This window comes from Leopardus geoffroyi, chromosome A1, assembly GCF_018350155.1.
Source record: "Leopardus geoffroyi isolate Oge1 chromosome A1, O.geoffroyi_Oge1_pat1.0, whole genome shotgun sequence".
Classification (NCBI taxonomy): Eukaryota; Metazoa; Chordata; class Mammalia; order Carnivora; family Felidae; genus Leopardus; species Leopardus geoffroyi.
The window spans coordinates 209,963,757-209,991,405 of NC_059326.1; the positions used below are offsets into that span (position 1 = coordinate 209,963,757).

Genomic DNA, 27,649 nt, shown 5'->3' on the forward strand with positions numbered 1-27,649 from the left:
CTACACAGAGGAAAAGGACAAGGAGTGGAGATGGAAACATAAGGCGGGCTTCAGATCATTGGGATATATTAAATATCAGCATTCACAATATTATACATTAGAACTGTCAAACCCACAGGCTCTCGCTCACTTATGGCAAGGTGGCTCAGTTGATCAAAACATCTTATTTATTTTGCATGGTATCATATACTTTTAAGCCTTTTAGCACAGCGCTTTGTTTTAAAATTCTTTATTAACAAGTATGAAATTTTTAAAATTCTAAGTATATTTGTAAGCAAAATGAATGTATATTGTTTGCTTGCACGGATGTACCCACTGTCTTAGTCAGTTTGGGCTGCTGTAACAAAATGCCATAGATTGAGTGGCTTAAACAACAGAAATTTATTTCTCACAGTTCTAGAGCCTAGAAGTCCGAGATCAAGACACTACCTGATCTGGTGTATGGAGAGAACCCGCTTCCAGATCTGCCTTCTTGCTATGTCTTCACACAGTGGACAGAGAGCTATCATCTCTCGTGTGGTGTCTCTTCTTATAAGAGCAGTCATCCCATTCATAAGGGCTCTACCCTTACGACCTAATCACCTCCCAAAGGTCCTACCTCCAAGTACCATCATACTGGTGATTAAGACTTCAACAGATGGATTTGGGGGGACGCATTATCGATCCATAGCGCCCACTGATATTTCCCAAATATTCGGTGTGTGCTTAGCCCCCTGTACTAACCATTGTAAGAACACAAATTTGCATGGGACGCGGTAAGGTATTTGTGATTAGGGCAAGTTCACGAGTAGCTCACATGCTGGGCAGGGTGTGTCATCTTCAGAAAAGTGCAAAGGGCAAGGGGATTCAGAGGAGGAGGAGATCATATGTGGTGTGTATTTGTGGGGAGAGGTAGGGTTCTGACAGGCAGATGTGGGAGCAGGAAGGTGATTTGCAATCTCAGGAGTAAAGGGTGGAAGGAAACACAGGAAACTATGTAATGGTGGCCACTGGAGGATAAATTTGGAAAGGTGGATATGGGGGATCATCTTGTGGAGACGATGCCACGGCAGATCACAGCGTGGTGGGCAGCAGGGGGATGCTGAGGGTTTTTGAATAGAGGAATGATGACTGGACCTGTTCTCTAGGATGAATAACATGACAGTATGTGATACGTGGGACAAATCGGTGAGAACATCAGATGATGACAGCAGACTGGGTGAGGGGGGGATAGAGTCCTCATCTGAGGAAGGGGGTGAAAACAGAGGGGATGAGAAGTTAGAATTACTGTGAAAACAGAATCCACAGGACACAGACACTGAGTGACTACTGGCTGATGCAGCAGGATCATAGGACTTCAAAATTGTCACTTTAAACAACGATAATCAAAATTGTCACTTTAAACAATGATAATCATTACACATTCATAGACAGGCTAGTTTTCATAAAGCACTCTGGTTGACTGAATGCCCAACAGACAAACTTTTGTTCTATTAAAGATGTCTTTTGAAATGCTAAATCTGGGGCCCCTGGGTGGTTCAGTCAGTTAAGCGACCTACTTTGGCTCAGGTCATGATCTCATGGTTCATGGGTTTGAGCCCTGTGGTTGGGGTCTGTGCTGACAGCACAGAGCCTGGAGCCTGCTTGGATTCTTTCTCCCTCTCTCCGTGCCTCTCTCCTGCTTGCATTCTCTCTCTCTCAAAAATAAGCAAAAAACCTTTTAAAAATTAAAAAAAAAAAAAAAAAGAAATACCAAATCTTTCATTCCCTCAGACTAAGGTAAACTATGCCTGGGGCAGGATAGATGTGGGTGAGACAGGGAATAGGGTTCATGTTCTAAGCTGTCTAACACTGCACCGCAGAGACATTCTTGTTAGCTTGTTCAGAGATGAGGAAACCTGACAGGAGGACCAGAAGCTGGAACTGTCCCTACAACTTAACAATGCCACATGCATTCTTCCATGACAAGCCTTGAATGTTTTTATAAGGTCTCAACACTGACTTTTTTCATTCATTTTATAAGAATTTCTGCCAAGATGGTGGCTAGAGTGGAGAAACATGTTGGTAAGGATTTTAAATACTTCAGTTCCAATAATCTTGCAAAATCTCTATGGATTTTTAGAAGCAAAGAATGCTACCGTTGGGCATTTGCTGGCATGTGAGAGGTGCTCAAGTCGATGGAAGAAAGAGGTTTTTCCTTTTGAAAGAGTGTTCTTTTGACCTATGCCCTAAATCCATGTTCAGATACAAGCAGGTCTCAGTCTTACAAGACGTAGTAGTCATTTGATTTCATTATTCTTTTTGTGGCAGTAGAATTTTCTGAAAGGAAATGAGACCTCTGAGACTTGGCATAGAAACGGTAAATTAGAAATCTATCCAGGAAGACTTCTTTGCATTTAATTAAGTGACACTCTCTAGGGACTTAGCAGCGTATAGAGTAATAAACCCATCACACAGAACTGCTAAATATGTGGTCTTTAGTACCAATTTGTGACAATCGTAGTAAGATTCTAGTGCTATGTGAAAACATGCAGAAATGAATATTTTTGAAGAAATACTTGCTAGCATTTTTTTTTTTTTTTTTTTGGTCTTGATATTGTGACTCTGAGGCAAACATGAATTAAAATGAGTTGCCTGAGTTCAAGTGAAAGTATCAAACCAACACGAACTTTTTGTGGTTTTTCTTACGATGGGGGAAAGCTGCGGAGGAGAAAGAGTCCTTTCTGCCTTATGACGGGGAAGTTCTAGGATAACTTCTACATTGTTCTGTGTGACTCATGACTAATGACTGTGTTGGAGTATCAATGAAGCTGTGAGATCTGTTCCTAGTCCTGTTGAATCTTTTAGGGATTTCTTTAGAAACTCTCTAATACACTGGGCAGAAACAGCTTATAGAGGTAGGGGAGCTATAATGTTGGAATTTAACTTGACATTGCTCAGTTCATATAGACCTGCCCACCTCCTTGCAGAAAGGACTTGCCATAAATTATAGGCTAGTAAAGGTGTGTGTGTGTGTGTGTGTGTGTGTGTGTGTGTGTGTAACTAGCATTTTAATGAGATGTGATACAGTTCCATTTCCGGTTTTATGGGCTTATTCGATTACAGTAAACACTGGAAATGTACCTGGTTTTGATGTTGTCACTTTTTTTTTTCATGCTTACTTATTTTTGAGAGAGAGAGAGAGACAGAGTGTGAGCAGGAGAGAGGCAGAGAGAGAGGGAGACACAGAATTCGAAGCAGCCTCCAGGCTCCGAGCTGTCAGCACAGAGCCTGACACGGGGCTCAAACCCACAAACTGTGAGATCATGACCTGAGCCGAAGTCGGACGCTCAACCGACTGAGCCACCCAGGCGCCCCTGTCACTGTCTTTTTTAAGGGTCTTGCATCTTTTCTGTGATAGGTAGATTCATTTAATGACAGCTTGGAAAATTTTAAAGCATTTGGAAGATTTTTTTTTTTAAACTGGCTTAAAACATTCACTCCCTATTAAAAGAGGAGAGGAACTTATGAGCTCATTTTGTAGATGATGAAACCTAGTTAAATGAGGCATTGAATTAGCGCACCCCCTAGTGATGTTAGTGGCAGGAAGAGCTCAGCTTGGGGGCTCTAGGGTGACTGGGATCGGGGTACTGGCTTTGCCTCTTCCTTCCTACATGATTCACCTTGGGCAGGTCTTCTAGGCCTCTGAGCCTCAGTTATCTTGTATGTAAAATGGGGATATAAGAGGTGAGAGAATGCATGTAGTGGCCTAGAACCATGTCTGGTACCTGGCTGGAGCTCGGTAAATATTAGTGGTCGTGAGCATCATTCCAAGCCTGATCCAAATTCCCATGTACAGATGGCCTCTCATGCCAATGTTGACAGCACCTACTTCTGACTGTAATGGGGATACTTGGCTGCTGATTTGGGCAATGGGCCTTAACGTCCAGCTTCAGTCTGTCCCTTATGATTCCTTTCTCCTTCTAGATGCCTCCATTTTAAGTTTTTTTTTAATGTTTATTTTTGCGAGAGAGAGAGAGAGAGAGAGAGAGAGAGAGAGATCAGAGGAGGGGCGGAGACAGAGGGAGACACAGAATCCGAAGCAGGCTCCAGGCTCTGAGCTGTCAGCACTGGGCCTGACATGGGGCTTGAATTCACAAAAGGTGAGATCATGACCTGAGCTGAAGTCAGACACTTAACCGACTGAGCCACCTGGCGCCCCTAGATGCTTCCACTTTCAATTCTCTTTGACTACCCTTGGGTCAGTGTAGCCTGTGTCAATATGTCAGTATTTAAATGGGGCGATGCTGCTTCTTAGACTAGAGCCTCATTTGGAGAATTGTGTAATCTTGAGCCAGAAGGTAGAATGGGCTTTGAAGCCAGACACATTGAATTTGAATCTTACTTTCACATCTTATGATCTGAGGAAGCCTAGCCCAGGGAGCTGGCATAGCCCAGTGATTTCAGGCTTGAGTTGTAGAGTAAGACTGTGTATGGTGAAATCCTTATTCCCTAGATAAACTACGTAATCTCCCTGAGCCTCCGCTTCCTCATCTGAAAAATGGGGTTAAAATAATCTTTACTTCATAGGATTAGTACGAGGACTAAATGGTACTACATTAAGCGCTCAGCTCAGAATTATAGTGGGTACCCAATAAATATTTGTTACCAGTAATATTTTCACATATGGCCATGGGAAGCTATTTAACCTCTCAGAGACTCAACTGTTTCACTTGTGAGATTGGAAGAGTTCTATCAGTCTCATAAGGATTGGGGAATAGATGTGATAATGTACATAAAGGACATGATGCATAGTAGAATCCTGATAAATGAATTAGCTATTTTATTACTTCTGCAAATTAGCCTTCATGCTGGAGAGCCCTCACTGGCCAAGCGCCTTCCGTGACCAACTTCATGCCTTTCATTTGCTGCCAAAGTTGAACCACATTCCCTAAAGAGCTGACATCTTTCCAGAGTGGGTTCTTTTCCAGGTATCACCGTGAGAGCCAATCCCTGCCCAGGTGGGGCCTATGTAATTGATGTGCACACAGACATGGCTCCTCAGGCCGTGGTGGGGCCCTGGCCTGTGAGGCTGCTGCATTTGATTTCTGTGGGTCAACAAAGAAACATCTGAAATTAAATAAGCATGTTAGTCATGGCGGGTTCAAGTTGCTGTAATTAGCTTCTGTCTGGCTTGCTGTAGCAGCAGCAGGCCCGTGCTTCTTACTGCAAGACAACACTGGTCCCAGAGCTCTGAGGAGAGCTCTGAGGGTGCTGTAGCTAAAAGCCCTTGATGTTTATGCTGCAAGACAGATGCTGGCAAAAGCCTCTTCCTGTGGTGGTGGTGGTGAGTGCTGGGCCTTTAATTTTTCAGGCTACAGAGAGTTCCTGAGCAAGCTATTAGGCCTAGCATTGGGAATATACTGATGGGCTCGACATGGTCTTTGATTGCAAGGAATCATGATGGGGGCAGAGGCAGGGATAAACACACAGAGACCAGGGGCAAAAGGTGATTACATCTTTCTCGCTGGCTTCAGGGATGAAGCCACTTTGGGTTCACACCACTCTTTTGGTCTTGCCGGGGGGGATGTCGTTGATCCAGGTGTGGCTACCTGCTGGGCCCCAGACCAGCTTACGTGTGTCTCAGTGCTCCCCTTGGTTTCTCTACCTGCACAGGCCTAGCTTCTCTCTCTCCTCAAAAACCCTGAACTACCTGGGCACCAGCTTGGCCTCCCTTCTTTCTCTTTCCTGGAAAGTTAGCATGTTTTAGACTGAATTATAGTCTCTGTATATCATTACCCTACAATCTGCCAAATCAGTGATGCATTTAATCATAATGATAATGATGATAATAATAATAACAATACATCGCTTTGGTAAAGTTATTTTGATTTGTCAGAGCAAATTGTATTTTTAAAAAAATTTTTAATGTTTATTTTTGAGAGAGAGAGGGAGAGAGACAGAGTGGCAGAGTATGAGCAGGGGAGGGCAGAGAGAGAGGGAGACACAGAATCTGAAGCAGGCTCCAGGCTCTGAGCTGTCAGCATGGAACCCGATGTGGGGCTCGAACCCATGAACCGTGGGATCATGACCTGAGCTGAAGTTGGACGCTTAACCGACTGAGCCACCCAAGTGCCCCTGTCTCATTTTTTAAAGAAGTTGCATATTCATCACCATCAGGCATGTGAGTACCAACTATGTTTGTCAGCCTTGGAGGTACAAAGAAGCATAATACGCAATACCCACCCACTCACCCTCTATCCTCCAAGGGGAAGCAGTGTGGAAAGTAAATGAAAATAATATGAGCTTTGTCAACCTCTTTGCTACTTACTAGCTCTGTGACATCTGTCACGTTATTTAACCTTAGTTTTCATGTCCATAATATAGGACTAATAATAGTACTTCTTTGTGTGTGTAAATCTCATATATAATCCTAGTAAAAGAATTAGGCACGCAGAACGTGCTAGGGACTTTATTATAAGCATAATCTCTTATACCTTACCAAAGCTCTGCAAGGTAAGCATTACTATTCCCATTTTACAGGTGAGAAAACTGAGGCTTGGAGATGTTCTTATGTGGTAAAGCTGGGATTCAAACGCATACTACACTGGAGTTTATTAGGCACTAAGCCCAAAGGAGTGGTATAAAGCGGTGAGAAGTGGAGGAATGCAGAAATGAGCTCGAGAGAGAAGTGCCTGGTCATTCTGAACATGTTTTTGTTTCCACCCTATTTTTAATGTTATGGACTTCTACTTTTTTTTAAGTTTATTCATTTATTTTGAGAGGGAGTGAGAGAGAGCAAGTGTGAGCAGGTAGGGGCCAAGAGAGGGAAAGAGAGAATCCCAAGCAGGGTCCATGAGCTTAGCACGGAGCCAGATGCAGGGCTCCATCCCACGAACTGCGAGCTCATGACCTGAGTAGAAATCAAGAACTGGAAACCTAACTGACTGAGCCACCCAGGCGCTCCTGCACCTTCTAATTTTAACAAGACATTAACAACACTTAAGAATACTATACTGGAATAATTTGTGTTTGTGTATTTGCATGTACTTAGACATTCTACTTTCAGTAAATGCTAGTGTGAGATATTTGTATTCAAAGGTTTGCTCAAATAAAGGGGGCATTTTGTTTAAAGGGCAGCATTTTGGTGATAAAAGACCAAACACACTCTTTGTGACTCACTTTTGCATCAGTGCCCTCTGGTGGTAAATCTTAGAAATCATTTACCTCTTACAGTGTGTACCAACTAAAGGGGGAAAAAAAACTCCTGAATTTACCCACGATCTTTCTGACTCTCTTGCTAAAATATTGGCCAGTTAATGCCAGCTTCTTTATTTTTTGTATAAAAATATCTTTATGAAGGTCCAAAACTTGTAAGAAAGAGGTGACTTTTTACACAAACATTAGCTGTGTTTGCCTTTAATGATTTTGGGTAAATATTTGGGAAAATATTTTGAAATCAATTTCATGTTATGTAAATTAATGTCAAGGGAAGTAAATACTGCCAAGAGATCTCTACTTGCTGCCTTTTCCTTAGAATCATTTGAGAGAGTGTTGTACTGGAATAAGCTTTTCATTTATTTAAATCTTTTCCTCCATAAAATCCACTAAAAACAAACAAACAAACAAGATATCCAAGTTGGATTTTTCTTGTGCTTGTTTGGAGTCATTGTTGCAAAGCCCTTGGTTAAACGCTGAAAATTCTACTTTTCCTCTGATGCTCAGGAATCTAAGGTTGGATTCACTATCGTGGAGAGTAAATTGTGGAGAGTATCATTCAGATTTCCATATTTTCTCCTAGGTTCTCAAATGTGGCATCTAATTCTGTGGTCCAAAGGATATCCTGGATGGTGTTCCTCCAAAACAGGTGATATGAGCAGGTGCTACTGGCCAGCCATTGTGTCAGGTGTTTTACATCTTGTTTCATCTTCACAATCCTTTGAGGTCTGGTTTTCTAAAGAAAAGGACTCAGAGAACCTAAGGGACTTGCCACCCAGCTGTTAAGTAGCAGATCTGGGATTCAACCTCAAGTCTCTGACCTCTCTCGTCTTATGGTTTTGCCTTCTTCCTTTGTAGGACTCCAAATGCTGGGTGGTGTTCATAGGCAGCTCTAACTCCAGACTGAAACCGTGACCTTGGCTGTGTGTCCGGGGAGAGTAGCAGTGGGGCTAATGTGTTTTGTAAACAATCTAGGCTGACACGTGCCAGTGTCACCTCTATGGAGCCACAGGAAGCAGAAAGCTCTGCTTTGCCCCCTACCAATAAGTTACGATAAATAAAATGGATGACCTGAACTCAGGACGGTGAGATTTGCAGTCACACCTGTCCAGACTGGCAGGACTCCTTTAAACACATAACCACCTCTATGGCACAAGTTGGAATTCTCCATTCCCCTCAAGAAACTAGACCAAACCCAAACTTGCATCTTACCTGGTATCTCTCTTGGTCCCTGATTTTGTTACTCATTTGCTCATCATGGCCTCATCCTGTCCCTGAGATTTGATACACTTTGGTGCTTTCCTGCTTAATGACGTTAGCTCCCAACTGCAATTCTGCCTCCCTTTCTTGGAAAAAGTACTTTGTAAAAAATATTTACAATCCTAATCTTCTCACTTACTGATACACTGTTGGCAGGAGGGTAAATAGACTCTTTGGAAGGCAATTTGGCAGTTGCTGTCCCGTAATTTCACTTCTAGGAATTTATTCTATATACTACTCATGCGTCTGTTCAAAGTTACATTTAAAAGAATGTGCACTGCAGTATTGTTTGTACTAGCAAATAAATAAATAAAAGGAAAACCCCTCTGATATCCATCAATAGGATACTTACTAATTAAGCAAATAAAGGCTACTTGATTCCATCATATGTTTATACTATAGAATCAAGCAGCTGTTAAAAACATGACATGGTTGTATGTGTTAATATTTCCCAGATGTACGGCTACAAATGGCTCTACAGTATACTGTTCAGTTTAAAAAACAAGACAAATTGCAGAACAGTGTATATAATAGATAAACTTTATGACTTGGCATCTGCATAGGAAAAATATATGGAATGATATATACCAAACTCTTAACAATAGTCTGGGACTGGGAGTGGGGCTGGGATTGAGGAAGGATCAGAATAGGGTGCAGGGAGTGCCTACAAGATTCAGGATTATGTGAATTCTTAAAAATAAGCATGTGTGAGGGACGCCTGGGTGGCCCAGTCAGTTAAGCGCCCGACTCTCTTGATCTGGGCTCAGGTCACGGTCTCACGGTTCGTGAGTTCAAGCCCCGCACTGCGCTTTGTACTGATAGTGTGGAGCCTGCTTGGATTCTCTCTCTTCCTCTCTGCCCCTCCCCTGCTTGCGTGCTTTCTCTCTCTCAAAATAAATAAACCTCAAAAAAATATATAAGCATGTGTGAGTTTTGGAATTAAAAAGCTAATGCTTTCTATATATTAATTGTAGCAATAATTGAAACAATTCTGCCACAAATGTAGACGACAGGTAGGACTTGAAGCCCATCTGATCTAGTACTCCCAGGACTCCCTATTCCGCTCACAGGTTTCAGATTTCCCTTGGCCAATGCCCCTCGCCCCTCCCCTCGAGCTTGCCTTAGGAGGATCTGAGCACCCAAGGGTGTGACGGCTGGACAGAGGTCAGCAGTGGCAAGTAGCCGCACTCTGCTACACTTTGCATGCCTCCCCTCAACTCTGCTGTAGGCCTTTCGGGTATATCATCATGGATAGGAATTCACAGTGAAGAAGGAAGGTGACATGGCAGCAATAAGTTAGAAAGCATCGTGGAAGACCAGTTCCACAAACCGGTTCCCCAGACCTCAGGTGGGAGCCCCAGTCCCCAGAGAAAGGCTAGTCCCCATAGGTTGACAGGTCACTGTGACTACCGAGCAGGCTGGCATGTTGAACATGTGCCAGGCTGGGGGCTGACAATACCAAGGCATGTCCTGAGTCCTAGAGGAGGTGGGGTACCAGGTCAACAGCTAAAAATCAGGTATAAGGAAGAAAGTTACACAGAATGGGCCCAGGGCGGGGAAGGGTCTCACGAACAAAGTGGAAGTTCTCTAAGAGTCTTCTTGTAGAAGGTCAGCATGGGTTTGGGGCTAGCCCTGAGTACACAGGGAAAGGGAAGGCTCCGGCTCTGTAGGGAGAGAAGGCGTGCAGAAGTGGCAGCTGCAGATAGCCTGAGACGTGGGGAATTTTGTCTCTTCTGGTTTCCAATTGCTCCAGCTTCTTGAAAAAGTTTTCTTGAAAAAACCGAGTGTGGGTGTCGGGTTGGATGGGTAGGAGGGGACTGGCTTAATGAGCAACAGAAGCTGCCATATATTACCATCAGGACTACATTATTCTTTTCATTTGGAATCCTGAAAATGATAAGTACATAAAGACCTCAAGGACTTTATACATTACTGATTTTTCAAGAGACCAGAACATGAAATAGTGCCCTAAACTTCTGGACTTTCTGGTGAATGTTTTTTCTCTGTCATCATCTCTAATCACCCTCACTTCCAGCCACACTGGCCATGTCACTGTTCCTTGGACATGCCTCAGGGCCTTTGCACTGGTTCTTTTTCTATGCCTATTCCACTCTTTCCCAAGATAGCTACATGCCTAACTTCCTCACCTCCTCCAAGGCTGCTCAAAAGTCACTTTCTCAGGGAGGCCTAACCTGACCATCCTATTTAAAAGAATTTTAAGTTTATTTATTTTTGATAGAGAGAGACAGAGCATGGGTCGGGGAGGGGCAGAGAGAAGGAGACACAGAATCCAAAGTAGGCTCCAGGCTCTGAGCCTTCTGCACAGAGCCCGACAAGGGGCTTGAACTCACAACCCACGAGATCATGACCTGCGCTGAAGTCTGACGCTTAACCAACTGAGCCACCCCGGTGCCCCTGACCATCCTATTTTATTTTATTTTATTTTTTTTAAATGTTTCTTTTTTTTTTTCAACGTTTATTTATTTTTGGGACAGAGAGAGACAGAGCATGAACGGGGGAGGGTCAGAGAGAGAGGGAGACACAGAATCGGAAACAGGCTCCAAGCTCTGAGCCATCAGCCCAGAGCCTGATGCGGGGCTCGAACTCATGGACTGCGAGATCGTGACCTGGCTGAAGTCGGACGCTCAACCGACTGCACCACCCAGGCGCCCCATGACCATCCTATTTTAAATTGCACTCCAAATTTCCTTTCCTTTGCTTCCCCCCTCCCCCATAGTGAGCACTACAAAATGTACTTAGTTTTTAGTATTTTATTGCCTACCACCATTCTCAGCCTCCTTCCTGCATCCCAGAATCTAAACTCTGTGAGCAAGCATAGAGGTATTTTTTGTTGTTGTTTGTTTTAGGGTTTTTTTTTTTTTTTTGGTCTGTTTTGTTCATTAACAAACACCCAGTGCCTAGAAGAGTACCTAACACAAGAAGTGTTCTGTATTTGTTGAATGAATGAATACACTGTAGTACAAGTGGTAAAGGACTTGGGATCCTTTGGTCATGGAATGCTGCCCAGATATGTAGAAACCATTTCCGAAGCACTTCCAAAGACCTACTTTCTTTCTCCTCATTCTACTCCCAAATCCCTATGGATTTAAGTCTTGGCATTCAGCCCAGGAGATATAATTACTGGCAAAAGTTGAGTGAAACAGTTAAGAGCATGGATTTGGAGTCAAGGAGACCCAAATTTGCACCTAAGCCTTTCCACCTATCAGCTGTGTGACTCCGGGGCAATTATCTTCCCCAAGCCTGAGAATGAAATTTGTATGTGAATACACAAACCCCGGCATTAAATGTGCCGTTAAATGTGGTACTTTACATTATCAATGATGGAGATACATGAAAGAAATGGAGCACTGAATTTTAAAAGGGCAGTTTCCCCCATCATAGTCATTTAAGCTGCCTTAGATGGAAATATTGGGGGAAACTCACCACATTTCTATTTAATTTAAACATATCAAGAGATTTTAATAGATTCTGGGGTTTTCCTTCAATAATATGAACTATTTTTTTTAAAAGCTCACGTAGGGATGCCTGGGTGGCAAAATTGGTTAAGTGTCCAACTTTGGCTCAGGTCATGTTCTCACGGTTTGTGAGTTCAAGCCCCAGGATGGGCTCTGTGCTGACAGCTCAGAGCCTGGAGCCGTTTCAGATTCTGTGTCTCCCTCTCTCTCTGCTCCTCTTCCCCTCGCACTCTGTCTCTGTCTCAAATAAAAATAAACATTTAAAAAAGAAAAAAAAAAGCTCATGTAAGCACAGCGTCTTGGAGTTGGGTTAGGTCTTTGAGCCTCGGCTCTCCCGTAAGGTGCATAGAAACTGCGGAGGCACCTCGTGCCTGGGATGCAGCGCAAGCAAGCAGAGAATATGCGTGGTTCCAACATCGGGAGCCAGGTTACCGGTGCAGATGGAAAAGAGCAAAATGCAAAATCTGTGGTTCAGGTGAGGGATGCCAAGGCAGAAAGAGTTTGATAAAACGGATGAAAAGTGAGCCAGAACCAAAGCCCGCGCAGGTGGCTGTGGCAACTTTTTATCTAGAGCCCAGGACTCTGGGAAGAGACAAGGAGATGGGAGAAAAAAAGAGCTACCTGGACCAACCTTCCTGTCTGAACCAACCTTACCTCCTCAACAGCCCAGAAGAGGGCTCCAGGGAAGCCGCCAAAGTCTTTTTCCTGACGCCTCCTCCATTGCTTGGCCTCTTCCCTATCCTGCTTCCCCTTCTCCTTGTTAGTTTCTCCTGGGAGGCTTCTGGAGCCTTGCCTCAAAAACGTACTTGCGCCTGAGTTTTCGACTCCACGTACGCTTCTAGAAAACCCCAACCCAACACAGAAGGCCTCGCACAGCTTCGCTTTTTTAACAACTCAGCAAAGAATTCTGATTGGCCAGCCAAGGTCACATGCCCGTGGCCTTTGATTGGCAGCCTACCCTCCCTGCCCTGCCCTCCCCCCCACCCACGTGACCTGATCCCGCCTGCCCGCCGGCACCGCTCCAGCGGTAACAGGCGGTGTAACAGGCCCTGAGGATTCTCTGCTCTGCGCTGCCCCTGCCTTCCTGTGCTTATAGTCCAGCGGGAGAGAGTCGGTAGTCAAATAATTGCACCTCTGCACGTTTACAAACTGTGGACAGTGCCAAGAAGGAGAAGCACAGGGTGCAGGAAGTGGCAGGGGGCGTGGTAGAGGCAGTGCAGAGCTGGCTGGCTGCCGCGTGGACAGCGGGTAGTAAAGCCGGTAAGTGTGGAAGCCACGGCAGGAAAGCCGGTGAGAGGTGGTGGTGGCTCCGTTACAGGGGTGGCCCTCGAGTTGGAGAAAGGTGGAAAAAACTCAAAAACCTTCTAAGAACCTAACCGATTGCCGTGGAACATGACCTCATCATTACCAAGTCCCCGTCATAGTCCTAGGGTAAATGGAAAACCTAAACTAAGCAAAACCAAGAAAAAACACATTGCAATCGGCTAACGTTGGGAAACTTTAGGAGAAGCAAAAGAAAACCAAGTAGTGCCCTCTAGTCTAAAGGTTTATCTTATTTAATTCCCACCCCCCTTCCTTAGTTTCAATGCATCCATCTCCTGTGTGGGAATTTTTTTTTTTTTTTTTAGTTTATTTATTTAGTCTTTTAGTTCATTTATTTTTTAGAAAGAGAGCGCGCACACAGGGGAGGGGTAGAGAAGGAGAGAGAGAGAATCCCAAGCAAGCTCCACAGTGTCAGTGCAGAGCCTGACCTGGGGCTTGAACATACAAACTGGGAGATCATGACCTGAGCTGAAATCCAGGGTCAGACTCTCAACCCACTGAGCCACCCAGGTGCCCCTGGAACTTTTAATAGAGAAAGGTTTCTCAACTTCTGAAAAATATTGCTTAGTTGAATTGCACCTTGGCATTTCCCCATATTCCCATTTTTATTACTTCGGGGGAGGGGTGGAGGGCGGTATAAAGGATAAACTGGTCTGTAAATCTCATCTCCATTCCTGATTCTGTAGGTGATAGCAGTGATTTTCAAGTGTATTTTTCATGATGTTTTTGACATACGAGACAAAGAGCTCAGAAATATAAGCTCTTTCACCGTCTCTCCACAATGTAGTGTGAAAAGATAGTGACCATTTTGTGAAGACCCTGTAATTTGGGGTGGCTAAATTATTACCCCAAAGCGTATTTGATGCTGCCCAGGCCTCCTTCCCCTACAGACCGTTAATGGGGAGGGAGGCAGAGGCCCCGCCCCCGTGCTGCTAACCTTGGGGCAAACCCGGTGGATCCCACTTCCTCTCAGCAACGGCATGGGTTTGCTTGGGGATTCAAAGCCTGTTGAACCAGCCTTGTTTCCAAGCAGTATATGGGGGAACTCCCAAGTAACTTGCCCACGCCACCTGCTAGGGCTGGAGAAGAGAGGTCTGAGGCTTTAAGAATCTAACTGGCTGATTCGAATTTGCCAGACCAGACATCGATTTCGCACTTTACTGAGCTTATTAACAAATATTTCTAGATGACACTGCTTAGACTACAAAGGTGTGCCCGTGTTGTGTATTTCCTTCCTCTTTTTTTTTTTGGTCTTGTGTATTTTAGGTCTTCGGAATCCATCAGTCACACAAGCCCCTTGGAGCTTCTAGTTCTTTTTCCAGACATGCTTTGTCCCCCAGTACTCAGTTCCTTTAATTTCTACTCTTTTTGCTTTTTATTTTCTCCTCCTCCTCCTCCTCCTCCTCCTCCTCCTCCTCCTCCTCCTCCTCCTTCTTCTTCTTCTTCTTCTTCTTCTTCTTCTTCTCTTTTTTAAATCACTTTTCCTCTGCCCCTTAACTGCTATTCCACTTGTATTGTTTTTTTCCCCCTGCTATGCTGTGTCTTTGTCCCTCTTCTCTCTCCTTTCCCTTTTGTTTTTCCCATCCTGTGTTCCCTTGTTATATCTCACGAACTCAGAAATTGCCCTGGAAATGCCATGGGTATCACCATCTATTGAGTGGTAAGGGCTGCTCCCACGTTGCCTTGGAAGATGACATTTCCCAGAGTGTTCCCCGTGGAGGCTGACTGGTCTGACCCAGATAATGCCACCAGTTAAAATAACCCTGACTTAGGGCCCATGGGACTCACCAGTCATTATGCTGTATTGGAAAGTAAAACTGATTTGGCAGCCTCATTAGATTATAATCAGCTCAAATCTTCCTTCTGACTTCACAGAGCATAGCATGTGTCCCCAGGAGCAGCAGAGGGAAGAAAACCACATCTCCTCCCCGGCTTTTTGTACTTCTTCTAGGCTCTTGGCTCGAATTAAATATTTGCTCATTGGCCACCATGCTTATCACCTTAAGTGGGTTTCTAATTTCTTTTAGAAGCTATGGGGAGCTCCAAGATACCATCTACCATTTTAAGAGTACAGTTCCAGAGTAGAGATTGTGTAGGCCAATGGATGCTGGGCCAAGAAGTCTGAGCCATATTCCATAATAATAGTAATAATAGCTACCACTTATTGGATGCTTATTAAATACCAGACCCTTTTCTATATTAATTCATTTCATCTTCAGATTAATCCTATGTGATATGTATATATTATCCCTATTTCAGGTGGAGGATGTTGTGGCACAGAGTGATTAAGTAACTTGCCCAAAGTAACAGTTAATAAGTAGCAGATTCAGGATTGGAGCCCAGTATCCATGCCCCTTAATATTTTCCTATACCACCATCATGACATGAAAACAATGACTCTCAGGAAGAGTCCTTTGAAACAACAGAGAGTGATTGGTGGATGAGTCAAGGAACACAAGATAAGAGCCTCTTCTAATATATCCTGGTATGCAAATAGTAAAGTCTGAATTAGAGTCAAAGCAGTGAATATGGAAAACTACAGATGTAAGAGATAGTGTGAAGGATTCATCTGAACTAATTTGGGACACAAAGGGAAGAGCATGGCCTGGATGTTCTGCCCTGGGAGAATCATGGGGTCATGGGCAGAAGTAAGAGGTGGCAGAAAGGACCTCTGACTTGTGTGGCCCTGAGATATTGGGTTGATAATGTTTCCAAGCTGCAGGGATGAAGCATCCTCCCACTGCCCCGTATTCTATCCCTGAAAGGAGGGATGCTGATGTGGATTAGTTACACTCAAGGAGGCCAGCATACTAGAAGGCGGGGCTCTTGCTGAGAGAAGTGTAAAGATTATAAACAGAACCACCCTTCATCCCCTGTCTTTTCTAGGATGATAGAAAGTCAGGTTCCAGGCACCTCCAGGCCTGAGGTCCTCCTGTGGATGGGGCCAGGGAAAAGAAGCCTAGGGGATAGTTCAGAGGAAGGGCTCCCTCACATTTTACACATCCCCCTACTTCCTTCTCTGGAGGGACAATGGTAAGATGTGAGAGTCAGGAACATAGTGAGGGCGGGAGAGAAAATAGACAAGTAACAGGCGATTGAGCCTGCTCTAATTCTAGGTCTGGTATTAAAGGAGGAAAAAAAAAAGTCCTCAAAACTAGCTCCCCAGGGTAGAACTGGAAGTGTGATACTGAAACTCCAGGCTGTATTGAAGACTATATGTTTACCCTTGATCAATGTCCTCCATAATCCAGAGCAAAAGTCATCAACAGGGGGAGTTTAAGGATTCAGTATCCATCTGTATCAACCATGATAATGACATTTCCTTTGTCTAACCAGTTTTAAATTCTCTGGAGTTCTTTAGTGACCGAATCCACCTATGTTTTCCTATTTCAATAAGATACTCAGTGGCAATAAATATCCTTGAAACATTTGTTGAAAAGGGCTATAAAGAGCTCCAAAAAGAAAGACATCTCCATGTACCCTCTGACACATTGCTGGTGCCTGATAAAATGACGTATCTGAAGCCCTGATTTAAACAAGCTCTTGTTGCCGATAAACAAACAAAAGCAAGGGCCATGTGAATGTTAATAATTTGGAGATGTAGGTGGAGGTATCAATATTCTTGAATAACACATGTTCACACTTCATCTTTTTAATTAACAAAGTTCTTTTTCTTGTAATTTCAGCAGGAGGGATCCCAGGGTAAGAGAACAAAACTTGGATTTATGTGAATAGGATTTTTTTTTATTTCATCACTGAATCCAAATAGTGTTTTCCTAGTGTGAAAACAGATGGCAGAGACTTTATTTGTGGTCAAAGGCATTATGCATGAGAGTGAACCTTTCTTCAACAGGCAGATTTGAATAAATTCAGGAAATGATTTAAGACATGATAGGTCTCCTGGAATCTGATCTATAGCAGGTGATTTTATTAACAAAATTTATACACTCAAACCCACTGAATCAGAGGAGCTAATTTTCATTCTGACAAATCATCAGGTTTTTGTTTTTTTTGTTTTTTTTTCTGTCATTGAGTACATGTCTGGACATTGATGTTGTCTTGGGAAACTCAGTCTATGAGTCAGAGTTTGCATGTTTCTCCATCCTTGCTGAAGAATGTCTTCTCATCTTGTTTTCAAGACCTCATTGTGTTGAAAAGAAATTATTTGAGGGTCACCTGGGTGGCTCAGTCAGCTAAGCATCTGACTTTAACTCAGGTCATGATCTCGTGGTTCACAAGCTTGAGCCCCAAGTTGGGCTCTGTGCTGACAGCTCCGAGGCTGGAGCCTGCTTCAGATTCTGTGTCTCCCTCTCTCTCTTCCCCTTTTTTTTTTCTCTCTCTCTCTCTCTCTCAAAAATAAACATTTAAAAAAATAAAACAAAGAAAACACTACTTGAGGAGACAACCAAATCCTGGCTTGCTGTTAACCTTATTACTGTATACATTATAATTTGGGTATTTCTAACAATGCAAAGTTTAAGTGGGGTATTATCCTTAAAAGATGTTAGAAACCATAAATTACTTTGCAATTGTAAATTGTAAAATGGTGTTATTATAACACATAGCTTTGAGATAAAGCCACATTTCTCCTGCATTCCCAATGGAAATTAAACAATTGGGTTAACTCCTCCCTGCTTCCAGAGTATAAGTTGGATAACTACAGTTTTGGAGCCAAAAGGGGATACCTGCAGGAAGTTATTGAAGGCCATACACAGATGTGGGAAATAGTTGGAAATATGTGTTTTCTGTGACTTAACTGTCATGGTTTATTCTTGGGGCAATTTCCTCCTGAGTTCATCAGTGAATTTCTTGGATTGTAGTACCTTGATTTTTCTTCTCTTCTCAGTTTCTTTTCACCCCTACCAATTCATTGACTTAAATTCATGTAATGAAGGAAGATTAAGTGATACAGTGTCAGAACTTGCCTGAGGGCTCTGAACTGGACAAGGCATAGGTGATGTCCACTAATGAAATCTTTGTTTGGCCATGTAGGGCATGTAAGTCCTCATAGATCTTGGGGGGGTCTTCAACTTTAGTGTGATGAGAATCTCCTGGTTAATAATAACCTGGTAAAAAACCAAAACCAAATTCTGTTACATTAAGTCTGAGAAAGAGTCCAGGAATCTATATTTATAATCATGGCAGGGAATTCTGATGCAGTTGGTCGAAGGGACTGCAGTTTGAGAAACACTGCATAGAGTCCTAACTCTGTGGCATCCTGGTGCTCAAGAAAATTGATTAAAGTCCCTACTTGTCTTTATTTTTAGACTTAAAAAAATTTTTTTTATTGTATTTTAAGTAGACTCCACACTCAGCGTGAGGCTTGAACTCACGACCCAGAGACTGAGTTGTGTGCTCTACCAACTGAGCCAGCCACATGCCCCCCTACTTTTCTTTGTGTAGAAATAATGTATTCTGTCTCAATAAGTGAATGGATGAATGTGGCATTGTCTACTCTGGGAGGTTTAATGATTCTGATCTCTTCTTCACCAAGGTTGGGAAATGGTAGGTGAGTGGATATTCCCAGAGACGACATGGTCTCTGACCAAAGAAGCTGTGTAAGAATATAGATCCAAGGGGCGCCTGGGTGGCGCAGTCGGTTAAGCGTCCGACTTCAGCCAGGTCACGATCTCGCGGTCCGGGAGTTCGAGCCTCGCGTCGGGCTCTGGGCTGATGGCTCAGAGCCTGGAGCCTGTTTCCGATTCTGTGTCTCCCTCTCTCTCTGCCCCTCCCCCGTTCATGCTCTGTCTCTCTCTGTCCCAAAAATAAATAAACGTTGAAAAAAAAAAATTAAAAAAAAAAAAAAAGAATATAGATCCAAGCCTTCAATACTCTACACTTGAATCACTTTTTCTGAGTTGAATTGTAAATCAATAGGAAACAACTAGAGCCAGCCAATTAGTAAATAAACACAAAAACAGGAAGAGCACAGAGGATGGCACAAAGCAGTGGGGATCTGGTTAATCCTGTATGAGCAATATAAGCAGTGGCAGCTCAAAGAGCTGTGGGTTAAGAAGCTATGTGATCACAAAGGAGGCCGGCGGTTCTCAGTCTCAAAATGCTACTGTGTGACTTCCGCAAATGTGTTTAGATCCCTGTTATTCTGGGGTCTGGCATGTAAAAGGTACAAGTAGGGCTCGGTGTAGAGAGCATAGAGATGTATTACGTGGCCCCCAACAATTTACTTTTGGCAGGCACTTGGAGGGAAGCGGAGCCTTGGCTCTCAGAGCTCACGGGTAGTTTGGCAAATGTTTCTTGTGTACCTACTGTGTGCTCAGCATTGAGCCCCGAGCCATGATAGGTCTGACTCACGTTCTGTGTTCATTACTGGCCAGACAGGTGCCTTGCATTTCTCAGAGCCAAACTGAAGCCGGCTTTAAATCCCTGGGTGTAGCACACAGACATAAGCAGCTTTCTATGTTCTGAACTTTCTCTCTTGCTTAAAGGGACAACTCTATGCCACGACCTGGAGAGATTAAAATGCCACCTAATTGCTGCAGATCACTGATTTCGAGTTCCCAAACTGACAAAACTGAAAGATGAAGACCCCTGACGCTGTTGAGAAACAGGCACCTAACCCCAGGCATGAATTAGTACGTGGGAGAAAACATCAGGTAAGTGGGCAAAATATGGACTTGAGAGTCAGACTTGAATTCAAATCCTGATTCTGTCACTTCTTGCTTGCTGAGCAGTTTCCTCATTTCTTACAAAAAAAAAAAAAAAAAAAGATTCTACCCACCTCATCAGGTTTATGTAACAGTTGATAAGATACAAACATATAGCACAGTAGTGGCACGTAACGGGGACTTGGGAAATATAAAATACTCCCTTCTCCTCCTTGTCCTCATATCCTGGGCCTTCGGGAATTATAATCTTGCCTTTGGCAAAACCTCAGATGAAGCACACAGTACATTTTGGTTTGAACCTTCCTGAGATGAGTGTGCTTGGGGGAGAAGGCCTGTGTCAGAGTTCCCTGCAAATTGAGCATAAAATATCAGGAACCAGAAACCATTATCTCTCTAGGAGATTGTTTATACCAGGGTTCCTATCAGAAATAGGGCATAAGACAAGGGTTTGTATGCAGGTGGTTTGGGAAATGAGGTCAGCGAATGGGAGTGGGGGATGGGGAAGAAGGAAAACAAGACAAGCGGCAAAGCCAGTTGGTAAAGAGTTTGTTATCCAGTTTGGTCACTGCTGTGAGAAACTGGGGCCTGTTCCTTCTGGGACTGAGAGCCATGAAAAATGCCTCTCACAACTGTCCACTCAAGGGACACAAGTGGGACAGGCACCCGCAAGTTCTCAGCCCTGACATGTCAAGGATTGCCCCCAGGTGTCATCTCCCTCGCTTCACCAGTTTCGCACACGTGCTGGGTGGTTCCCGTTGGTGTCCTAGCCCAGTGTCTGAGAAGTCGAGGCAAGCGTGTGGCAGAAGTGAGGTGCACTCGGGAAAATCAGAGTAAAATGTTAGGGTCCAGAGCATGTGAATGTGACCAAGTCCAATACTGGGATCAAAGGAAATGCCGACCCACAGAAAAATGACCAAGTGTGTGTGTTTCTCCTTTCAAACCTCAGACACCTCTACTGTTTACAAAAGTAGCTGCTAGAATATTCTTCAAGTGCCTCCATGTGGCACTCCACAGCCTCACTTGTCTCTTGGTTTCCTGAGCTCTAATTCAGGTACCGCCTCATTAACTTTGTACTTGATGACATATTTTCTTCCTTGTCCTCCAGTTTCTTTACATGTTTTAGTTGTGTCCCTCTTCTTCACAAGAGACACTTCTCTCCTTGGGTGGCTTCGGATGGAGTCTTCTAATTTTTTTTTTTAATTCCATCAGCACCTAACTGTGCTCAGCAAAAACCTGTTGACTTGAACTCACTTGATACAAGATGATAAATCCTTTCTCTAGTGAACACAGGCAGTAACTTCTTTGACATCAGCCGTAGCAACTTCTTTCTAGATATTTCTCCTGAGGCAAGGGAACAAAAGCAAAAATAAACTACTGGGACTACATTAAAATAAAAAGCTTCTGCACAGCAAAGGAAACAATCAACAAAACTAAAAGGCAACCTATGGAATGGGAGAAGTTATTGTCAAATGACATATCTGATAAAGAGTTAGTGTCCAAAATAGACAAAGAATTTATAAAACTCAACACCCAAAAAACAAATAATCCAATTAAAAAATGGGCAGAAGACATGAATAGACATTTCTCCAAAGAAGACAGACACATGAAAAGATGCTCCACATCACTTATCATCAAAACTACAATGAGATATCACCTCACACCTGTCAGAATGGGTAAAATCAGCAACACAAGAAACAACAGGTGTTGGTGAGAATATGGAGGAAAAGGAAGCCTCTTGCATGGTTGGTGGGAATGCAAACAGGTGCAGCCACTGTGTAAAACAGTATGGAGTTTCCTCAAAAAGTTAAAAATAGAACTCCCCTACAATCCAACAATCACACTACTAGGTGTTTATCCAAAAAATACAAAATTACTAATTCAAAGGGATACATGACCCTGATGTTTATAGCACCATTACTTACAATAGCCAAATTATGGAAACAGCCCAAGTGCCCATAGATAGATGAATGGAGAAAGAAAAGCAACTGGGTGGCTTGGTCCGTTAAGCATCCAACTTCAGCTCAGGTCATGATCTCATGGTTTGTGAGTTCAGGCCCTGCATTGGGCTGTCTGCTGTCAGCACAGAGCCCGCTTCAGATCCTTTTTCCCTCTCTCTCTCTCTGCCCCTCTCCCACACTCCTGGTGTCTCTCGAAAATAAATAAACAAAAAAAATTAAAAAAAAGAAGAGGTGGTGTATATACACAATGGGATATTATTTACCCATACAAAATAATGAAATCTTGCCATTTACAACGAGATGGGTGGAGCTAGAGAATATGATGCTGCGCAAAATAAATTCGTCAAAAAAAGTGCCACATGGTTTCACTTTTGTATGGGATTTAAGAAACAATACAAATGAGCAAAGGGGAAAAAAGAGAGGCAAACCGAGAAACAGATTCTTAACTATAGAGAACAAACTGATGGTTACCAGAGGGGAGGGGGGAATGGATTAACTAGGTGATGGGGATGAAGGCGTGCACAGGTGATATATGGAAGTGTTGAAACACTATATTGTACCCCTGAAACTAATATTACGCCGTATGTTAACTAATTGGAACTTGAATAAAAAATTTAAAAAATCCTTTCTCTAGAAGCACAATGATTTTTTTCAGGGGCTTGTGCATCTTTCTACTCCTTAAGTATATTGGGACCCTCACCAATTAATGGGGCTTCGAAAGCAACATCTATAATGAGGGGCAGGGAGGTGGGAGCGCAATACCAGTGCCTCAGGGTGTTGTAGGGTTTTCACCAGCAATTCATTCTGTGCTCTTTGTATTTGCTTTCATTCCAATTGCTTCACAGCAGTAGCACTCAGAAGGGACATATATTTAGACTAGACTTCCAGCCTCTTGTTGAAGCTTATAATGAAACACAAATGCACTGGTCCTTTTTCTGCCTATCCTTTTCCCTCTCTGCTTTAGTCCTGCCCAACTGTAGACACCTTGTAAGCATGAATAGTAACTAGGACCTGGGTGGATCAGCAGGGAACTCATATTTGTTGGATTCTTTGAGATGGCAAAAAAGGAACATATCTAAGTCACTCTTCGTATTTCTTAGTGTGAACTTAGAGCCACTTACATGAGGACTACTCATGGCCACCACATTTAGGTGGGCAGGTTGTGCACTGCACAACTCTCAGGAAGCATTCGCATTGTCGTCAGTATGAATGTGTTCCTGGAGGAGTACAGTGAATAACCTGTGAGTGAGGTCACAAATAGCGACCCTCCCTGTCGGAGGCTCCACTCCAGTTCTACTGAATCAGAATCTCTAGGGAAGGGGCCCATGAGTCTACATTTTAACAAATTTTACAGGTTTCTATTAACACTGAAGGTTGAAAATCACCACTTAAGAGATAGGTTTTAACACAAAGATGCACCAGAAAGATCCTAATCAATTGAATGGAGCCCACATGATCTGAATACAATATGCACAGTGTTGTAAGTCCTGGAAATAGTCTTTCTTTTTTCGTAAAATATGTGAATGAAGTGTTGGTGTCTTCATCAAGAGGTGGCACCTAAGGGTTCTGAGGAAATAAATGTATAGACCCTATGTATAGACTTGTGTATAAACAATTTTGTATATACATACAGGATAGCTTTTTTGAATTTATACAGCTGTACTTAAAAGTAGCTGGTATTAGTTAATCCTATGTTAACAGTTTGGATATTTTTCACTTGTACATTTGGGACTTTTTCTTTTGGTTGATGAAAGTTGCATATGCTAAGTGTGTGAATGAAGTGAAAAAAAAAAAATGTGGGAAATTATCTCACCACCTGTGCCATCACTGGATCCTCTGCTTCCCAGGCTTAAAGTTCTTCTGGCTTCATGAATAACTCAGTGAATAATTGCCGTTCAGAATATGGTTGCCCTACTAGTGATCTGGCCATTTTTTCAATGTCTTTCATACAGGCCTCTATTGTTTTCTTCCCTGTGTGCTTTTATATTCCAACTTTCCAAGAGAGAAATTCTGATCAGGCTGGGTTGTCACCACTCAATGTGGAGTGCTCCGATTAGGTAGCTTCTTAGGTCAAGTTGTCTCCTTGGCAATGTCTTGCTCATGTTTATCTTATGGACATGTGGTTGCCTTAGTCCTGGGCACTCATTTTTGGTTCAGTGACCATCAGCGATAGTATCTTAATAAAGAATAAAGAATATCCATGACCACTTCCTCTGAATGAAGGTGTGGGCATAGCCAACATCTAGTACTTTACTGTTTGTTAGAACAGGAAGGAAATGTAATTACTCAATATGCCATCTAGATGCCATATCCTGTAACAATAAGAGCTGATATATATATTGAGTACCACCTTATGCCAGACATTTTTTCTGATCACTTGAATAGCATTCATAACCTAACCTTCAAAAGCAACTTTTTGTGGTAGATGCTATTATTAACTTCATTTTACAGATTAGAACATTGAGGAATAGAACTTGCCCAACAGTTTGTATATGGTGGAGCCACAATTAGAGCTCACACTATTTAGCTCTGAAGTCATTGCCTTTTATGACTATGTTGGAGTTGTGATAGAGGATCATGTGTGTGTGTGTGGCGGGGGTAAGACAATTAGGGAGAATGAAATGCACAAATTAGGTCTGGTAGGCAAAGCATAGGCAGAAGCCTCCATTGGTGCATGTTGGGGGAAGGAGTTGTAAGAGAATGACAGGCAGATGCCACAAAGGGACAAGACACAGCTGGACTTGCCTTGAGGGCCAGACAGGATTCTAAAAAGATATCCTGAGAGGTTATTCTTACTCCTTCCTTGATTTCTTAAAAAGGAGTGTAAACGACATTTAATTGCCCATGGTTCCTTAAAAATAAAGACGTAGTAGCGCCTGGGTGGCTCAGTCGGTTGAGCATCTGACTTCAGCTCAGGTCATGATCTTGCGGCTCGTGAGTTCAAGCCCCGCGTCAGGCTCTGTGCTGACAGCTCTGAGCCTGGAGCCTGCTTCTGCTTCTGTGTCTCCCTCTCTCTCTGCCCCTAACCCACTCGCATTCTGTCTCTGTCTCTCTCAAAAATAAATAAACATTAAAAAAATAATACAAAAAAAAGGCATAGTAAACACCTTCTTTTGGGGCCATTATCCTCCATCCTGGCCAGTTCCTCCAGGGGGCGCCTAGCATTCCTTGATAGAAAAGCCTTGAGAATTTAGGGTTAGACAGGAATGTTTGGGTCTGACTGTCAAAAGAAAGTGAAGGGTATTATCCTGTATTGCCGAGGAGCACGAAGTTTGCAGTGGGGACGTGGAATGGAAGACCGTTCCACTCTGAAGAATGCTCTTAAGGTCCATGACCAGAGCAGCTACTAAGCTGTAATCAGTCTCCACCGAAGTTTGAGGCAAGGATTTTAGCATTTCAGGAGGAAAGGGGGCTATTGAATTACTACAATAATTATCTTCATTTTCTTTCTTTCCCTCTTTGTTTGCAGAGAGAGAGATCTGGTCTGCTCAAGTCAATGTGTTCTACATTGCTTGCTGTGGGCTGTCTCCCAAATCCTTAACTTTTTGAGTAAAACACAGTAATCATTGAAAAATCATTTTGAGGGCCCATACGGGTTTTGTCAAGGTCTTCTTGGTGCTTCTGAAGTGGAGTCTTTTCACCTTTCATTAGCTACTTGTTTTCTTTCAATCAATGCCTTAGGAAGTAACACAAGAGACCAGAGAAGAAGATGGCTATTTTATGTCATTCCCAGGTTACAATCAGTTTCTTGTAGGTTGGGATTAATTTTGCATAGTCCTGACTGAAAACAGGATGATGGACAGGATGACCTTTGCCCTCCCAAAATCTGAGCAGGCCAAGGGGCTGTGCAAGGTTTGGGTTCTGGCCAATACTAGGCACAATGAATGAATTGGGTATTTATATACCCAAAACCAGTACTCTGCTGAGAATAGAATTTGAAGGAAGGGCCTATAGTTCTCTGGGTCAGTTGTTCCTCTGAGAAACACTCACAAAGATGTTCTCTGTTTCAGGCAAAACAATTACTCTAGAGACTTTGGGAGTTTCAAGACAACTGAATGCACGATAAGAAAGGGGATATCTTGGAGAAGACAGACTGCTCATCTCTACTGGGATTCTTCTGTAAGTCACATTATTGACTTCAAGAGGCCATGAAAGTGTGTCTTTCCTTGAGACAGTAAACTCTCTGTTTTCTGAAGTGAATGGAAAAAAAGGGGTGTATTGGTTCGCCATGTCAGTTTCCAGAAATGAGTATACTGTACAACGTACTTCATCTACAATGCTACCAAATATAATTTATTGTTACTCAGATGATTCAGAAGACCTTCTGGTATCTCATCAAGGTAAACAGCAAATATTTTGTGCTGCAGCTGTGTGGAGGAGACATTGCCCAGTGATTTCTAGAAATGAGTCAGAAAAATAAAAATAAATGCTTTTCTCTGTTATAACATATTCTAAACCAGTCATTCAATCAATTGGAACTTACAATTTATTTATAACTGTTGAGGAATTAAAAAATAGGTATGTGAGGAATATAAAGAAATGTAAGTAGTGGACCCACTGGTTGCAAACAGAGTTACAGCTACAAAAGTTCTTTGTCGGAGCTTCAGACTAGAACTTAGTATTTGGGGTTTGTGATGGGTTTGCTAGATCTGCTCCTACTGTCTATGCCACCTTCCTTCTAATATGCCTTCTTGTACTGTAGTGGCTGAAGAGCCAAACACCACATTTTCCAGACTACCCTACCCTCAGGGCTGTGGATGTCATTTAAGTTCTGCCATTATGTTGCACTGTGCAATGTTTAGAAGGTAGAAATGAGGCAGAGGCCATGCTTTCACTGCTTCTGTGTTTCCTTTAAAGTTTGGTCATAGAGGCATTAGAATTTTCTTTTTTTAAAAAAATTTTTTAGTTGTTTATTTATTTTTGAGAGAGAGAGTGTGAGCAGGGGAGCGGCAGAGAGAGAGGGAGACACAGAATCCAAAGCAGGCTCCAGGTTCTGAGCTGTCAGCACAGAGCCCGATGTGGGGCTTGAACCCTCCAGTTGTAAGATCATGACCTGAGCCAAAGTCGGACGCTTAACCGACTGAACCACCCAGGCGCCTCTCTCTCCCTCTCTCTTTTTTTTAATGTTTATTTGTTTTTGAGAGGGAGAGAGAGAGTGAGAGTGGGTGAGGGGCAGAGGGAGAGGGAGACACAGAATCCAAAGCAGGCTCCAGGCTCTGAGTTGTCAGCACAGAGCCCAATGTGGGGCTTGAACTCAAGAACCGTGAGATCATGACCTGAACCGAAGTGGGACACTTAACAGACTGAGCCACCAGGCGCCCTAAGGCATTTGAATTTTCTGCAGCAGCATTAGCAGAAGTGTGTGAATGTCAGGAGACAGTCACAGAAAGCTCATTTGCAAGTGAGGATTAAAGCATGTCTGGTTTGGTGTGGTGTCAGCTTCCTGTCCATGAGGGCCGCTCCACTGTGATGGCTTCCGGACTTTGGTAGTTGTAAAGTTTAAGAGGTGGCAGTTTCCTAATCTTGGGAGAACCAAGAGCTCCCCTGGTGACCCAGATCTACCATGTAGTTTGGGGAGCCATTTCTGAAATGTCAACCTAAATCCTTGACTCTCCTAATGATGCAGTAAGCTTTAAAAATTTTTTAAAAATTATTTCTTTTTAAAGCTTATTTATTTATTTTGAGAGAGAGAGAGAGAGAGAGAGAGAGAGAATATGAGTGGGGGAGGGGCAGAGAGAGAGGGAGAGAGAGAATCCCAAGCAGGCTCCTCACTATCAATGCAGAGCCCCATGCAGGGCTCAAATTCACAAATCCCAAGATCATGACCCGA

At 43.1% G+C, this 27,649-nt stretch overlaps 2 long non-coding RNA genes across 4 annotated transcripts in view; one reads left to right on the forward strand and one right to left on the reverse strand.

Moving 5' to 3' along the window:
* LOC123577785 overlaps positions 1 to 26,264 on the forward strand; it is a 50,701-nt gene extending 24,437 nt beyond the window's left edge. Inside the window, exons 1-3 of one of the 3 annotated variants that reach the window (XR_006702080.1) lie at positions 12,929 to 13,172; positions 19,682 to 19,849; positions 25,830 to 26,264. This is a non-coding gene — a long non-coding RNA (uncharacterized LOC123577785). Of the gene's footprint in view, positions 1 to 12,928; positions 13,173 to 13,218; positions 13,344 to 19,681; positions 19,850 to 25,829 lie in introns of those variants that run through there. The other 2 variants (XR_006702084.1, XR_006702085.1) reach the window with 2 other exon arrangements.
* On the reverse strand, positions 4,779 to 12,779 carry LOC123577789. Its single transcript, XR_006702086.1, has 2 exons — positions 12,567 to 12,779; positions 4,779 to 5,066 (listed from the first exon to the last, which is right to left on the reverse strand). It is a non-coding gene; the product is annotated as an uncharacterized LOC123577789 (long non-coding RNA).
* Positions 26,265 to 27,649: the final 1,385 nt, after the last annotated feature.